Consider the following 16,100-nt stretch of genomic DNA (forward strand, 5'->3'; position numbering starts at 1 on the left):
GCCAATCTCATATTCAAGAGAAGACTTCAGACTTTTTTTATTTAATATAAAAAATTAGATATATATATATATATATATAATGAAAAAATTATAATAAAAATTGCAGAAAAATAAAAAAACTACTTATATATAAATATTTATTTGCCCGAATTGGCCCAAAGCGGCCCGAATCTGACCATAGCAGCAGCACCAGGCTTCACTTCGCTTTGGTCTAGGCCTAAAATCGAGCGAATTTGACAACACTGATTTTTACAGTCAAAGTTAGGCTATTAAAAGACTTTTGGGGTGATTTTGAACTTGTTAGACATCCAAAACATTGAAGATTACAAATTGAGCAAAAAGGTTGTTAAACAATCTTATATTGGAGATTTCTTTCCAAGATTCAAAATGTCTCCTTCGAGGTCTACCAAGAGTGGGGATCCAGGATGAAAATATTGTGTTAACTTGGACAAAAAGATAAAAACAAAATAGCGTGCAACTTTTGTGGTGATGCTTCAAATGTTGGGAGAATAGGTTCAAAAAATATCTTGCCATTATTAGGGGGGACGTTGACCCATGTAAAGAAATTCCTAAGCTCGTGAAGAAAGCGATTCTTGAATATTTATACATCAAAAAAATAAAAAGTAACAAAGGAGATGGACAAAGGAAATTTGGACGCAGGGGTAAATGTTTTTGTGATGATAATGAGGATGATGATGAAGGGGATGATGAGGTGGCCAGATGGCATTCTCTCAAAGTTCTACATGGGGTTTTGGTCTAAAAGAACCTCTAAGAAGGGGTCCATTTGTGCTTTTTTTTTCCACCGAACTGAGAGGCCACAATTGAGAAAGGGGAAGGCAAAGGGAATTGAAAACATATTAAAGAATGAAGACGAACATTGAGTAAATCAATTCATTAATGGTGGTTTTATCAGGATGGTATTACATTTAATATTGCTCACCTAAGCAGCTTTTATACAATGTTAAAAGCAATTCATAAATTTAAGCTAGGGTTGAAAGGCCCAACCGCATATGAACTTTAAGAGCCACTATTAAAGAAAGAGTTAGAATACACTAAGGAGTACCTCAAGCCCCATAAGGATGGGTGGTTTAGCTTGGAGAGCCCACTATGACATATTCATATAACATGAGGAGTGTCATGAACCTGGTGGTGAACTGTCCTTTAGTTACAGTATTGTTAAGATCTATTGATGCTTCTGAAGATGTTCATGATGCACATTACATTTTCTCTTTGATTGATAAGGGCATTGAGGAGGTTCGAGAAGAGCATGTAATCCAAGTTGTCACAGATAATGTTGCCCCAATTTAGTTGATGCGCAACTGCTTCCCCATAAGAGACCTCATATGTATTGGTAAACTTGCATGGCACATTGCATAAACCTCATGCTGAGGTTATTGGTAAGATTCCAAGTGTAAAAGGGACAATTCGTAATGTAGCGTTTTGTAGCCTTTATAGGCCTAGAGATCTTGTAAAAATGATATGTATAGTGAAATATGAACTTTAATGGGAATGTGTGTGTTGACTAACCATGGGTTGGACGGTTTATGGCCCTGGTCATATCCAAAACCCTTGGCCCTGAGAATGTAGCACTATCAAGAAGGGTTTGTAGTGGGGTCATCTCTTGTTGAGGTCAAAGAGAAGCCCAGGGATCATGTTTGTAGGCTAGGAGAACTTTGTGGTCTCATGTGTGCTGTTGAGGCCTGTGAGAGCAAGGTCAAATCTTCAACAAACTTTCGCACGGCATGTACACATGACAACCGTATGGGAAGCAGCCCTTTCTAGAAGGACATGTGTACATGTGCATTGAGAGAACTCCCTTTGCACTGTAGTAACAAGCACTAGACTTGCTCTTAAAGGGGGGAACTGAAATCCACATACCAGGATCACAGTCCCACTGTTTATTATCCAACTTTGACAAACCAATCATGAACCCCTGGAAAGAGACTGTGGGTCATAGGACTTTGTTGGATTGCATAAAAGAACAGTTGTTGATCATGGTTTCTGGAGCGAGTGGAGTACCCTTATTGTTGCTTATTTTGACCCAATGGTACCAGTCCATTCCTAGTATATTGTATTTTGGTATTATAAATTTTTTTTTGTTTTTAAAATATTTTTTTAGAATTTTAAAATATTATTTCTGCTGTAAATTTTCATAAAAGGGTATTTCTGAAAATTTCATAACTTCAAATAACACATGTGGGACCAAGGATCCAGCCCCACATGTAAAGCAAAAGTGGCAAGCCACTTTTTGTGGCAAAAGGAGCACGTCATATTTTAAAAGTTTAAATTTGTCATTAAAGAAAGGGGGCACGCCACTATTTAAGAGAAATAGTGGCCACAACAATTTTTAAGGAAAATAGCGGCACCCTTTTTTTACTAAAAAAAAATTAAAATGAAAAAGGAGGCCACGCCACTTTACGAGGAGAAAGGGGGCACGCCTCACTGATTTGATGTTCAATTTAAATATTATGGAAAATCCAATTGACTTTAAATTAGATTTGGTTCCCAATATTGTGAGAAATCTAGATAATATTTATCAAAATAATATTTACGTTTGATTTCAAACTTAAATGAGAAATCTAGATAAATTTTAAATTTGATTGGATTATATTCTAAATAGGAGTGGATTGGAAAGTGAGGATAAGTTTTCTAATCTTTCCAACCAAAATCATGATGGCTGATTTTTGGGATGGATGGCTCCCACAGATTTCCTATTTATCCTAAAAAGGGTTAGCTGGAAATTAATGGATGGCCTTGATTAATCTCTCATCCAACAGATTTCCTATTTATCCTAAAAAGGTTTAGCTAGAATTAGTTAAAGCAAATCGTAGTCAAACTAGAAGATAAGTTTTCTTCTAAATTACCTTCTATTTAAAGACCAAGATTGAACCTATTTGAGATTTACCACACGATCTTTTCTCTCTCTCCCAAATATCCTCTCTCTCCCTCACACACCAAATTGGGGGATCTCTCTCTCTCACGCACCAAATTGGGGGAATCTTTCTCTCTCTCCATCACGCCACTCTCTCTCCACCTTCTCTCTCGGGTCTCTCTCTCTTAACCAAAGAGAGGCATGCCACCTCTCTCTCTCTCCTCTATATTTTTGTCTTAGAAGAAAAATAGACGTGGTCTTTTCTTGGAGAAACCGTAGACAAAGGGTTTGTTGTATTTTAAGGAAGAAGAGAGAAGCTTACCTTAGAGAGAGATCAACTCCCAAGATCAGTCATATTTTGTTCACAAAGGGTTTGTATAAACCATAGTTTATTTTTAAGCTCTCTACAACCCTAGAGGAAGAAGGATATCCTACAAAGCTTCCATATCTTAGAATTTCCAATAACACCTTAAGGAGGAAAAGTGAACCATTGGTCAGGAAATCGGGTGGGTAACTTCAAGCATCTTCCAGTAAGTCTTTCCATTAGTTCTTATTTGTTTTCAATTTTATTTTCTATTTTCTGTAAATTTCTAGGAACTTATATTGTATTAAAAATTGTAATAAAAGTTAGTTTAAAGTTTCTGCATAATTTCTATTTCTCTTGACAGTAAAAATAAAGATCCTAGGTGGTATCAAGGGCATTGTTTTAATTTTTCAGCAACATATTGTGGCTAATGTAAGTGGAATTCAGATATTTGAAATAAAAGTAAAAGAAAAAATTTTGAATTTAATATTTTGAATTCCACATAACCACACCTTTCACATAAGGATGTCACAATTTCATATGCAGCCATATCATTTCTCTTAACATGATGCGCAAGTTCACAAAAAAGAGGGATCTAGTGAGGCCCGGGGTCACCATATTTACTACTGCTTATTTGCATCTACATGCATATATAACAAGAAGACCGCATTGATATCTATGTTCACTCCAAAGGGCTGGAGCAAATGCAAATGGTCTAAAGATCCCAAAGGAAAGAGGGCATGTGATAATATTCTCTCTAAGATATTTTAGCGTAGGTAAGGTACACATTAAGAGTATTTGTACCCTAAGTCAAGGTCTTGCTCTTTGTGGATAATGACAAGCCCTCTATAGGCTCTATATATGATGCTTTAGATAGAGATAAGAAAAAGAAAACAAATGATTTGGGTAATGATGGGGCAAGTATGGCCAAATTTGGGAGATTAAAGATGGAAAATGGGATAGGCAACTTCATAGACCATTACATGCAGCGGGTACTATTTGGACCCAAATTGTTTTATGCTGCCCATGAAATTGAGAGTAGAGAGACAATTATGGATGGATTTGATGAGTGCCTTGAGAGACTTGTCCTTGAGTCAAATATCCAACATATGATATCTATTGAGGAATTGATCTTGTTTAAGTGTGCATTGGAGTTATTTGGGAAGGAAATGGTGATGAGGCAAAGAACCAAAACCAATCTAGCTTATATATTTCATTTGAAAATTTTCTTTCAAGTTTCAAGTTACTTAAACCTTACAAAGTTTTTAACTTTCATAATTTCTAATTTTTAAATTTCTAAATTCAAATATATAGTTTAAATATTCTAATAGATATAGAAATGATTTATGATAGAGTTAAATTAATTTCAAGGATTGCATCCAATTTGCAACCCAACGGTGGAGTTAACATGGGAGTACTACTCCAAACCTAGGATAGCTATTCGGTTCTCGAGTTAACTAATAGCTATTACGGTTGTGACCGAAATTGGGGGTTGTTTGGGATGGTATTTTTAGTTGTTTTCTTGTTTACTAGTTACATTATTATTCTATTATAAAACATAGGAGTGGTGCTCAAAACCTTAATTTTTGGCTTATTAGAAAAAAACTCATACTTTTTCAAACCTCGTCCATACCCTTTTTTTCACTTTTCACTTTTTTTTTACCAAAATAGTCTTTCACTATAGTCGTATGACCGTGAAGGCATCACAGTACTTAAAATACCGTGATGATCATGAGAGATATCATAGTACTTAAAATACCGTGATGACCACAAGGTGTAGTATTTTAACTATCGTGATGGTCTCAATGTTTTGAGGAGGTATATTATCACGGAATTTTAACTCCTGTGATGGTCTCAAGCCATCATCGAAGGTGCATTTTATCACGGCATTTTTGAGGAGGTCTTTTATCACAGTATTTTCATGGTATTCCTATAGAGCAAAGAGTCCCTCCATTTCAAGCCCCTTTTCACCCTCCTCCATTGATGCAAGAACCACCTCCATTGGAGCCACCAAGTTATAGTCTTCCACCAATTCAAAACCCACCTGGAATTAAGGCACCATCTCCTACTTTTGCACCCCCACCTATGCAAAAACCACTTCCTATATAGGTATCATTGCTTGCTTATAGCCCTGCACCAGAGCAAAAGCCACCTTTGGTTCAGCCACCTAGTTATGCCCCACTTCCACAGTTAACCCAAAAGCCGCCTATCATTCACACACCGCAACCTATTCACAGAACCCCACCACTGCAAAGCCAGCCATCTATTTACAGCCCCCCATAAATGCAAAAACCGCCTCCTGTTCAGGCAACACCACCTATTTATGCACCCCCACCTATGCAAAATGCACCTCCAATGATAAAATACCTCCTCAAAAATACCGTGATAAAATGCACCTCTAATGATGGCTTGAGACCATCACAGTAGTTAAAATGTCGTGATAAAATACCTCCTCAAAACATTGAGACCATCACGGTAGTTAAAATACTACACCTTGTGGTCATCACGCTCTTTTAAGTACCGTGATAACTCTCATGATCATCACGGTATTTTAAATATCGTGATGCCTTCATGGCCATATGACTACCGTGAAGGCTATTATGGTCAAAAGAAGGCAAAAAGTCAAAAAAAAAAAAAGAATATGGACGAGGTTTAGAAAAGTATGGGGTTTTTTCTAATAAGCGAAAAATTAAGGTATATTTCTTACAAATTCCCTAGAATACATGGTCTTAAATAGACTTTTAAATTTTTAGTTCTCTAAATCTAAATTTAATATTCTAAATGGTTCATGTAGTAGTCATGTATGTTTTTTTCTTATATAGGTGCATAAAAAGAGAAGGAATAGGCTTGAGCCAAGGAGGCTCACTAGTTTAGTATTTATTAGATATAATTAAAGGTATAATGAGAAGTTCAACAGCTTGAGAAGAATATTATCGCCTCTAAGGATGTGGAGAATGTCAGTGAGTGGTAGTTTGGAGATGTTGGGACTGACGAGGTCTCCCCTGGGGAGGGTCTAACCTAAGATACGGTTAAAGAGACTTCAGATCCAACTTATGACATTAGGAGGGCCACAAAATCAACAACTATTATTGATACTTTACAGAGGAGGAGAAAGATAGAGGAGGAGGAGGAGACAGCTTCAAAAGAAACTAATAAGGATTAATATGTTGAAGAGGATGATAATTTCAATGATGAAGGCCTTGAGTTAGATTGAGGGGCCAGGGATGAAGATTCTAAAGAATGAAGATGATGATTGAAATTTGTAGTCAATGATAGAAAGAATTGAATATCTCCTCTTTCTTTTCTTTTGTATTGCATCATTTTGTACTGGTCATTTAGTCTTATTGAAGACCTACAGTATGAGTATGATTGTATGAAGCAGTGGTATAAAAAACGGATCGGTGCCCCGGATCGAACACCCCCAAAACCAGGGTTTGAAAACTCAACGAGATGAACCAGACTCGCCCGGTTCGACTCGAGAATCGGCAGACCCCGTGCCGGTTCCACTACAATACCGGGAATCGCCCGTGTCTAGAGAGAACTGGGCGATTCCCAATAGTGAATCACCGAGTCACTGTTGAGACTTGTCCAAGAACAAGGGCTGCACAGTGTTCTTCACAATTTTCATGGTTTTTTGTCATTTTCTTATCATTTTTCATCTTTTTCAGCTTTATAATCGAATCTTGCAGGCTTTATTTTAAATTTTTCAGTCATTTCGGTCAATAAAAGGTAGTAAAAATCATTGATTTTGATCAAAAAAAATTGGATCTGTGAAGAACTCTAAAAACGTTTTAGGGTTCCGCCATTTCTTTGATTTCAAGCAAAAAAGGGGATCATTTTTTGTAAAATCTGAGGGTTATTGATCATAAGAGTATCGTTCAGAAGTTTTTGTTCATAATTTATGAGTATTTTGGACGAATGCATATCAAATTTGAATTTGAAGCCACGGGTGCACAAAAAACAGGTAAGAACTACGTTTTTTTTTTTTTTTCCACCATTCTATAAAATTCACTCAATATTTTACAAATAATATGTTAAATTTATAGACTTTTGATTCGTTATAGTGTTGTTTATCATCACATTATTCAATTTGAGTTTGATTTTTTAGAACAAAAGACAGATGTCTATGAAGAAAAATTGGACTGCGTTTTTTTTTTTTTTTTCAGCCATTCTATCAATTTCACTCAATATTTTGCAAATAATGTGTTAAATTTATAGGGTTTTGATTCGTTATAGTGTTTTTTATCACCACATGTATTCAATTTGATTTTATTTATTCAATTTGAGCTTGATTTTTGAGAAAAAAAGACCAATATCAGTGAAGAAAACATGGACTGCGGCTTTTTTTTTTTTTTTTCTGCCATTTTATAAATTTTACTCAATATTTTACAAATAATGTGTTAAATTTATAGGGTTTTGATTCGTTATAGTGTTTTTTATTATCACATGTATTCAATTTGATTTTATTTATTCAATTTGAGCTTGATTTTAAAAAAAAAAAAACTGATGTCTATGAAGAAAAAATGGACTGGGGTTTTTTGTTTTTTTTCCGCCATTCTATAAATTTTACTCAATATTTTATAAATAATGTGTTAAATTTATAAGGTTTTGATTCATTATAGTGTTGTTTATCATCACATGTATTCAATTTGATCTGATTTATTCAATTTGAGCTTGATATTATTCAATTTATTCAATTTATTCAATTTATTCAATTTATTCAATTTGATCTGATTTATTCAATTTGATCTGATTTATTCAATCGATTTTATTTAATATTTTGATAATAATGTGTTAATATTATAGGGGTTTGATTCTTTATAGTGCTGTTTATCAAAACATGTATTCAATTTGATGTAATTTATTCAATTTGAGGCTGATTTTTAAGTTGGAATGACTGATGTTAATTGGGTCTGTGAAGAACTGCGTTTTTTTTTTTTTTTTAATTCATGATCAATTTTTTTGAAAAATCATGATTTTTCGAAAAATTGTGACAAGTTTTTTATTATCATGAGGAATTAAACAATATTTTTAATTTTTATTGTTAAATTTTTAGTTCAAAAAATTGCATGTTGATATATTAATTATGCAAAAAAATACATGTTATTATATTTTTAATGCAAAACTGTATTTTTTAATTTGTTGTTAATACAAAAAAATACATTAACAAATACGTGTTGTTAAACTGTATTATATTTTTCATGCAGTTTGCATTAAAAATGTATTTTTAAATTTTTAATGTAAAAAATGCATGTTGTTAAATTGTATCATCATGAGGAATTAAAGTGAATATCATTGTAAAAAAATCGTGGCATGTATGATAATTATATTATCCTGCATTTTTCAATTTTATTATTAAATTTCTAATACAAAAAATGTATGTTCTTGATAATTGAGTTGTAGCCATGTTTGGAGCTTGCATTTTTTATTATATTATCTTGCATATTTGTAATTGAGATGTACGACTATTTGTGATCATTTCAACTGAGTTGGGATTGTGCCCACTATATCATTGTAAATTTTATTTATAGCATTGTGAATGACTATATCATTGTAAATGTTTTTTGTGTCAAATATACGTGTAGTGGCATTACGAATGACTATGTTATTGTAATTTTTTTCTTGATTCTAGGTTTGACTTAATAAGACTTTTTTATCTTTAGTGTTGCATAAATTTTTTTTTTTCTCAGTAGGAACTAATTCATGATTGTCGAGATGAAGATTTGTGACAAGTCCATATGTATTGGCATTGTGAATTACTAGACCATTGTAAATATATTTTTTATTGATACTATATCAATGTAAATTTTTTGTTCCATATGTAGTGGCTGATATAGGCTATTTTTATCTATAATGTTGCATAAATAAATTATTTTTCCCAGTAGGAACTAAAATATTTTTATCAATAGAAATATTTTGCATTAACAACAATTATAACTTCATGAACTACCCCTACATATTATCACTATAGATGGTGATTATTTTTCATGTTAAACTGTCAAGTTAATTTTTAACCATTTACATATTAAAACAGTTGAACCACGGCAAGATCTGCGGAAGACCCTGCATGGCAACATGGGGTCAGACTTGATCCCAACAAAAAAGACAATTATTTGTAATTACTGCCAAGAGTGATAAGTAGTGGGGTACGTAGGTTCAAGCAACACTTAGCAGGGGATAAGGGAGATGTTTCTACGTGCAATAGTGTCCCCAATAATGTAAGAAAGCAGATGGCGGCATTTCTCAAGGCTACCAAACGTAAAAAAATTGTAAAGCAGAGGATGGATGAGGAGATAGCTAGTTTATATACGCCATCAAGCGAGAATGATCCAGAAGAGCAATATAATAATGATTTGGAGATGGCCACAAAAATGAGTTTACAGGAAACATGCCAAAGGGAACGCGGGTTTAGAATGCCTTGTGGTTGTGAGATGGGCATGCATGGTGGGCCTAGCTCAAACATGCATGGCGCGTCTAGCTCAAGCATGTATGGCAGGCCCAGCTCAAATATGTATGGAGGGGTTGTTGGCAATATGTATCAAGAAGAATCAGGCGTTGAAAAAATTGTTTCTAGCTTATCTAGGAGTGCTAGTATTGCAGGTCATGGTCGTATAGACCCATTTCTCTCAAACTTAAGTCAGAACAGATGACCCTCAAAGGCATGGCGAAAGGTACAAGAAACATGTTGGGCAGATATGTTGGTAAATGGTTCTACGATAAAGGGATCCCCTTTGATGCAGCCAATAGCCCATATTTTCCACCTATGGTCAACGCAATCTAGAGAGCCGGGTCGGGATAAAACCCCCTACGGCATATGAGCTCAATGGGCCAATATTGGATGAAAAGGTGGAGGAAGTTAGAAAGTGGATTGAAGAATATAAATAGAGTTGGCCAAGAACAAGTATTACTCTCATGAGTGATGGTTGGTTGAATAAAGTTAACAAAAATGAGTTTTTAAACTTCTTGGCCCATTCCCTAAAAGGTACAGCTTTTTTGTCTAGCAAAGGCATATCAGGGACAAAAAAGGATGCAAACTTCTACGTACGACTATATGATCAGATAGTAGAGGAGGTAGGAGATAAGCATGTAGTCCAGTTTATTACGGACAATGCGCGTGCATGTGTTTCTGCGGGCAGCAAGTTGATGGATAAGAGGAAGCATCTAGTATGGATCCCGTGTGCTGCACACAGCATCGATCTTATGTTAGAGGAGATCAATGAGATCAAAATTGTGAAGGAGACTCTACAGGATGCGAGGTTTGTGTCAAGATTTTATTTTTGTTCAGAGAACAGTCTAAGAAAAAAGAGATAATCAGGCCTCCCATAACCCGCTTTGCGACAGATTACTTGGTTGTGGACTCCATTCGAGAATCTGAAGGTGCAACAATGAGATTGTTTACCAGTGAAGAGTGGTTAAATGACCACCTCTCGAAGTCCAGTACCGGGCTAAAAGTGGACAACATAGTCTCAAATAAGAGGTTCTGGTCTCGATGTTTCAGTATCGTAGAGGCCACTGCCCCTTTGGTCATGGTGTTAAGAATGGTGGATGCTGAGAAGAAAGCTACCATAGGCATCCTTTATGAAGGTATCGAGAGGTCAAATCAGCTATTGGGGAGAAGTGTAGTTTTGCTAGTAAAATGATCGAGATTATAGAAAGAAGGTGGAACACCAAATTTGGACGTCCAATTCATTATGCAAGTAAATATATATTTATATCATTAGAATGTTTCATTCTAAATTATTTTTTTATGAAATTTTAAATGATATTTCTCTATCTATATATTTTCTAGGTTACTACTTCAACCCAAAATTTTTCTATTTGACACCTGAACATCCTCACAAGATTATGGAAGGGGTCAGATACATTATTGTCAAGTTGGAGAGAAGCCATCAAAACCAAGTAGCAGCAATACAAGAGGTATTATTTAATATTTGGGTAAGAACTTGATTGAATTGTTATATTTGTGAGGAATAATGCACTAAAATGAAATATTTTATTTTAGCTTGCTATGTATAGGGATGGTATAGGATCCTTCGGAACTAGACTTGCCAGAAATTCTCGAACTAAGATGGATCCAAGTTATCCCCTAACTAATATTTTATTGATTCATATATTTAATCTTATGAATTGTTCTTGCCCTTACATTGCTTTTTGCATTTTAATCCAGCTGAATAGTAGGAGATATATGGTAGTGATGCACCTCACCTAAAGAGGATAGCAATTAAGGTCCTCTCCCAAACATGTTCTGCTACTGGCTGTGAGCGAAACTGGAGTACATTCCTATGTATTATTTTTCTTATAATTGTAAATAAGATTTTTTAAATTTGATGACATTACATGATATTTTAGATTTGTTCTTATCTGTATAGTAAAATAATTATAAAATATGAACAACAATTTCAATTTCATTACATAATATTTTTAATATCATAACATTGTGAATTATATTTAATTGATTGTCAATTTATAATTATCATGTGAAAATAACTTGTATTGTTCAACTTTCTTGTCAATTATTTGATGCAAATACATAATGTAAAATTTTAGGGTTCTTTGACTAATTAAATTTTAAAACAATTTGTTGATAAAAACTGTGAATTAATCTCCTGTGCCCAGCAATTTAGATGATTTGTTCCTAGATTGAGTCAATGAATTGTCACGCGAATTCAATCAATGGCACAAGCGTGACCAAGATGAAGAATAACATCGTCTTTTATTTTAGTATTAGGTCATATTTTACTAATTATATGCTTTATTGTAGTCCATATATTATTATATACTTCATCCATGATAATTCTATGTTTCTCCTTTTGTATGATGTAAATTTAATGGTTAACAATAGTTCATATAGGGAAAGAACATCTCAATATTCGCATATTGATGCAAAAAAAATGAAAATTATTAATGTAGTACCCTTATTTCGTATTGGATTTCTAAAAAGCAACATTTATACTGATTTTTAATAATTTTTTAGATTTTTTTAAAGGCCGAATTCTACCGATTTGGTCGATTCTCAATCCGAAACACCGATTCGCAAATCCGGATGGGTTTTTGGGGTGCCCGATCAGGGGCACCGATCCGTTTTTTAAACCACTGGTTTCAACATTAAGTTAGAATACATACAAATGTATATATACATATTTGACACATATATGTGTGTTTGGGCAGCACATATATGCATATATGTGTATATTTGACACCTCAAGGTGCCTAAGGTTCTAGGTGCCAGCCCAGGCACTGGGAGCCCTAGGCACCCTCAGGCCCTAGGGCCTACTAGCATTTCTTGGAACCTTGTATGTCCATGTTGTCGCGTGTTATAACCAGCATATCCTTGTATTCCACGTGCTGTGAATCGACCGCTCCCACTTCCACAATTGTTTTTTCCTCTTTCACGGCCTTTACTAGCCATATTGGTGTTTTAAGAGTCAACATTTAAGATATCATGAACATGTTCTTTCAACGAGTTTTCTTATACAAAACTTCATGCTGCAATAGGAGAGGGCAAAGTTCATTGAAGCCAACTGTAAAAGAACTAAACATGACTGATGTGATGAGCATTTCATATTCTTCACCTAATCCCCAAACAGGTAGAGCACTTTATCATCATCAATGACCAATAGTAATGGAAGGCAAAATTATTCTTATTTTTTATTTTTATTCAATTTCAAATGACATATATTATAGTTTTAGTTTTAGAGTTTATTTCTAAGATTTTTTTAAGTTTTTAGGGTTCTAAGGATTTTATTTTATTATTTATTTCATGAGAATTATTCACAATTACTGTTCAAGAGTATTGTTCATAGAGGTAAAACTTTCATTACAAATTTTAAGTTAAGTTAGGATGTATAGGTCAATGTATTATTTGTTTAGATACTTTTTGTAGTTGAAACATTAAATTATAATATCTAAGAGCTGTGTGGGGCCTTGAGGGGGGTCATTCCACATAATTTTAGAACTTGAAAGAGAAAGAAAAGCTCAAGATTTTGGAACCCTAACTTGGGTGTAGAGAAGAAACCCTAAGTTTATATGAATTGTGCTTGTACTTGGCTTTTGTTCTTGTTGTTTTTATTGTTTCTCAAAGTTCTCTACATCAAATTGGTATCAGAGCCTGCGACCTACATAGAAGGGGCTGTAGCAGTGTATGAAAGTACCGTAGCACTTACGGAAGTTATTGTAACGTCAATTTGTGGTGCCCTAGATCAACAACAAAGAACAAGAAAGTTGAAGAAGGTGGTTTTGATGCTGAATTCATCTTGGGAAACTTTGAAACTCGAGGACGAGATTTTTCCAACCAGGGGAGAATGATGGAGAGCAAAATTATTCTTATTTTTATTTTTATTTTTTATTTTTTATTTTTTATTTTTACTTAATTTCAAAGGATGTATATTATAGTTTTAATTTTAAGATTTATATCTAGGGGTTTTTAGTTTTTTAAGAATTCTTAGTTTTTTGCTTATTTATTTCATGAGTACTATTCATAATTACTGTTTATGGGTATTGTTCATAAGGGTAAAACTGTCATTATGAATTTTAAGTTAGGATTTATGGGTCAATGTATCATTTGTTTGGACATTTTTTGTATTTGGAACATTAAATTACAATATATAAGAGGTGTGAGGGGCCTTGAGAGGGTCATTCCACATGATTTTTAGAAACCTAAGTTTCTTTGAATTGTGTGTGTGTTTGGCTTTTGTTCTTGTTGTTCTTATTGTTTCTCAAAGTTCTCTACATCAAGGAGCCACTAACTTTTCGCAAAGTCCTTTCACTTTAATTTAAGACACTCACTAATGGAAGTGCTCTCTTGCACCACTGGAGATGATGAATATGCATTAAACTAGCCTTAGATGTTGAAAGTAAGCTCCTGAAGAAGATCCCACAATTCTTTGGCCAAACAAGAGATACAATGGAAAGCGTGGAATTGCGAAGCCTAATAATGGCTGGTTTATGACAAGTTCTCATATTAAAAAATGAAGACTAGCTTCATCTCATATATGCCCTCTTTGAGGTTAATCTCTTTCTCAATAAGTTTTAGAGGAGGAGATTAGGTTCCATCAAGATATCCCATCAATCTTAAGAGGATATAGGATTGGACCAACTTGACTTTCCATATTATGAAGTGCGCAAAGTCCAATAATAAAGATCATATGTAGGAGCATGTTAGGAGTCAAAGGAACGCCTATAGATGAGGAAGCCATGTAAGGAGGAATGAAGAGAAAATAGGATTCACAAGATTTTTCAGATTTGAAGCACAATTTTCGGAGGTTTTTGGGTTCCGAGATCATCAGAAATTAGTGTTCAAAACTTTAGAACCCTAAATATGAAACTTGCAGAAAAAAAATACGATCAAATCTAAACATTCAGATCTGATTTTAGGGTTTTAGATCTGATTTTAAGGCTCATACAGAAATTGTTTTAGAGGTTCAGATCTGATTTTAGGGTTCAGCCAGATCTGTTTTGAAATTTTGGGTCCGATTTAAGAAAGAAGGGAAGATTTCTGATATGATTTTTTAAGAGAGGAGAGAGAAGAATATTGATTGAGAGAAGAAAGAGGTTAAGATCAGCTATGCAAGATTAGGGTTTATAGTGAAAGAAAGAGTTGGAATCAAGAAGGACAAGAAATAGAATTAGGGTTCAGATCCGAGAGGGTTTGTAGGGAACAAAAGAATTAGGGCTTAGATTTGAGAGGGTTATAGTGAAAGAAAGTGTTAGGGTTTAGATTTGAGAAGAGAAAAGGTCAGAATCAAAAAGGGAAAGAATAGAATTAGGGTTAAATGTCATCTTTCGATGAGCCTCGTAGACTGATTTGCAACCATCAAGTTAATACCATGAAAGATACAAGAAGCTAGAGGCTATGCACAAGTGTAGGAAAGTAGTTGAATATGCAATGGATTGTTCAAGACTAACCATGATGTTCTAGGACCACCTTATATTTATAAATATTCATAAATAGTTAGCAATATCAACTATTACATATCCAATGCAAAATAAATGAAACGAAACGTAAGAACTATATATATATATATATATATATATAAAGAGAGAGAGAGAGAGAGATTATCTACAAAAGGGACCATTTACATTTTGTACAAGGAGGTCACAACTATTTCCACTCATTAGATGTGAAATTGGATGCTTTGGGGTGAGTTACAAAGTTGGAGACTTTTCTTTGTGGAACTTTGTGTCTAATCAATGACACTCTTACAACCACTCCTTTTGAAATCTAAGGGATAAGAATGATTATGACCTCCTTGTACAAAAGTAAATAGTCTCTTTGTAGACAATCCCATATATATATATATATATAGGTGCCATTTATATAGAGCCAAGGCTCTAAACAATCAAATTAGAGCTTACCTTCAAATAGTGTCAAGAAATGTGGTTTCAATATTGAAAATCTTTGTAATAGCCTTAAAATATATTTTGATCTTATAAAATTTAAAGTTTCAAAAATAGAGTAGATCGAGCGGATCTATGAACACTTGAACATCTTACAAATTGACGGTCCAAAAATGCGTCACAAGATGCACTATTTCCAAAACTTGAAATCCATTTTTTTCTCATGTCTATGCATCTTGATGTCGAGATGATCAATTTGAGGAAAGTTGGACATCAAAACAACATCTTCTAGTAAAATTTTTGAGGTGGGCTCTAATTTGATTGTTTAGAGCCTCGGCTCTATATAAACTTTTCCATATATATATATGCACACATATATATTGTAGCAATATTAATATTCTATATCAGTACAAAATAAATAAAACCAAACATAAATGTCTTGTTTACAAGCTTGACCGTGCACATCATATCCTTACATATCATACCAAGCCCTGATCACTATACAAAACTATGGCTCCCCACCTACCTGTCTCTTCTATAATCCTATACCTATGAGTATATAATTGTCATTGTTATAGTGAACTATTA

At 34.0% G+C, this 16,100-nt stretch overlaps 1 protein-coding gene across 16 annotated transcripts in view; it reads right to left on the bottom strand.

Annotated features, from left to right (window-relative positions):
* The window catches only part of LOC18430406 (ATP binding microtubule motor family protein), a 50,125-nt gene that overhangs the window by 14,355 nt on the left and 19,670 nt on the right, over positions 1-16,100 (bottom strand). The gene's annotated exons all lie outside the window — the stretch shown is intronic.

Source organism: Amborella trichopoda, chromosome 9, assembly GCF_054954075.1.
Source record: "Amborella trichopoda isolate Santa Cruz 75 chromosome 9, AtrichopodaSantaCruz75HAP2 v2.0, whole genome shotgun sequence".
Taxonomy (NCBI): Eukaryota; Viridiplantae; Streptophyta; class Magnoliopsida; order Amborellales; family Amborellaceae; genus Amborella; species Amborella trichopoda.